This window comes from Sesamum indicum, linkage group LG12 (genome assembly GCF_026168435.1).
Source record: "Sesamum indicum cultivar Baizhima isolate 11 linkage group LG12, ASM2616843v1, whole genome shotgun sequence".
Lineage (NCBI taxonomy): Eukaryota > Viridiplantae > Streptophyta > Magnoliopsida > Lamiales > Pedaliaceae > Sesamum > Sesamum indicum.
The window spans coordinates 5,002,792-5,005,291 of record NC_142668.1 but is presented as its reverse complement, the minus strand read 5'-3'; positions in this window follow the sequence as shown (position 1 = coordinate 5,005,291).

Sequence of the window (2,500 nt, the reverse complement as noted above, 5' to 3'; positions counted from 1 at the left end):
AAGCATACCCCAGCTCCCGTGCGGGAGCCTTGCATGCCGGGATTGCCGACACTTCGCCAGCCACGTGCTACTGATCTCGGGGTCGCGGGCAACAGACAACGACGACGACCACACCCGCCCTGTGTGGGTGCCACCGGGAGCCGACGGTCGGGGGTGCAAGCCGTCGCCGGCCGCCCTTGACGCCTCCATGTTCGCAGGCAACGGGCTACTAGCAAGCGCACCCAAAATCGGGATTGCCGACACTTCGCCCACCACAAGCTACTAATTTCAGCGTCGCAAGCCACAAGCGGCGACAAGCACCCCCGACCGTCGAATCCCGACGGCACCCACATCGGTCCGCTTATGCGGGGGGAGGCCGACAAGCATAAGCGGACCGACCGACCAACCTTTGCTTGGACGGGGCTTGTGTTGGCCATGTTTTAGCAAATCGCAATCGAAGCACGCCCCCGACGGCTTGCCGTTGCGGACGGGAAGGCATTCGGCGCACACGATGCAAATGGGCATCGGCCGCACGCAACACCGTAGACCCCCGCTCAAGCGCCCCACCGGAGTCCCTCGCCGGACTCTCGCTGCCAAAACAAGGCCAACACAAGCCACGCCCAAGCCATGAGGACGGCCGAGGCTTGGGGGCTGCGGGGGGGCCGCCTTGCCCCTGCCCGCCCCCAGCGCCCAGACCCCCCTCAAGCACCCTCCTGTGTGGGTGCCACCGGGAGCCGACGGGCGGGGGTGCAAGCCGTCGCCGGCCGCCCTTGACGCCTCCATGTTCGCAGGCAACGGGCTACTAGCAAGCGCACCCAAAATCGGGATTGCCGACACTTCGCCCACCACAAGCTACTTATTTCAGCGTCGCAAGCCACAAGCGGCGACAAGCACCCCCGACCGTCGAATCCCGACGGCACCCACATCGGTCCGCTTATGCGGGGGGAGGCCGACAAGCATAAGCGGACCGACTGACCAACCTTTGCTTGGACGGGGCTTGTGTTGGCCATGTTTTAGCAAATCGCAATCAAAGCACGCCCCCGACGGCTTGCCGTTGCGGACGGGAAGGCATTCGGCGCACACGATGCAAATGGGCATCGGCCGCACGCAACACCGTAGACCCCCGCTCAAGCGCCCCGCCGGAGTCCCTCGCCGGACTCTCGCCGCCAAAACAAGGCCAACACAAGCCACGCCCAAGCCATGAGGACGGCCGAGGCTTGGGGGCTACGGGGGGGCCGCCTTGCCCCTGCCCGCCCCGTCCGCCCAGACCCCCCTCAAGCACCCTCCTCCCCCTATAATAGGCTTAAAAAAAAAAAGGCTTGTGACAGGAGTAGACATTGAAAGGGTTGAGCAACGCACTTTTTTGCATTTTTGAAGCATTTTAACGTATTTTTGCATGAAAATTTGCACGTCACCTCAAAATCACATGATTAATTCATTTTTGTAGAAATATTTTATTTTTGAGTTATGAAAATATTTATTTAATTATTTTAATTATTAAAAAAATAATAAAAAAAAGGGAAAAATCGGTAAAAAAAGGAGGGTTCACGTTCAAATCCCTTGTTTTCCAACAAAAACATTATGCATACATGAGCATTACGTATTCATGATCACTTCCGTACGAGTTATCAGATGGAGCAACATCGATGTTTTTTGGGAACGCCCTGTCAGTTGTCTTCCCACAATCATCAAAATCGGACAAACAAGCTTCGCGATGTTTCGAGACCCGACAAATAAGCCGTGGGCAAGATGTCTTTGCATTCTAAAGTCATCATTGGGACGAGTGTTGCAAATGTTTCGGAAAAACGGCGTGATCGAAGGCGACGGCCACGAGAGTAGTGCCGGACGGCAGCAGACGCCCCAGCGCCCACAGGCCGACGGCAGCAGACGGGCACCCGTGCAGGAAGCCCCTGCCGACGTGCGCGCCCGTGCAGGAAGCCCCTGCCGACGCGCGCACGCGCACCGTGCGGACAGTGCCGGCCTGCACGGGCGCGCGCCGTGCGGACCGTGCCGGCCAGCGCGCCGTGCGGGCTGTGCCGGCCAGCGCGCGCGCGCCCCGTGCGGGCAGTGCCGGCCAGCGCGCGCGCGCCCCGTGCGGACAGGGCCGGCCAGCGCGCGCGCGCCCCGTGCGCACAGTGCCGGCCAGAGCGCGCGCGCCCCGTGCGGGCAGTGCCGGCCAGCGCGCGCGCGCCCCGTGCGGGCAGTGCCGGCCAGCGCGCGCGCGCCCCGTGCGGACAGTGCCGGCCAGCGCGCGCGCGCCCCGTGCGGGCAGTGCCGGCCAGCGCGCGCGCGCCCCGTGCGGACTGTGCCGGCCAGCGAGCGCGCGCCCCGTGCAGACAGTGCCGGCCAGCGCGCGCGCGCCCCGTGCGGGCAGTGCCGGCCTGCCTGCGCGCGCGCCCCGTGCGGGCTGTGCCGGCTGCGCGCGCGCGCGCGCCCCGTGCGCACAGTGCGGGCCTGCGCGCGCGCGCCCCGTGCGGGCTGTGCCGGCCAGCGCGCGCGCGCCCCGTGCGGACAGTGCCGG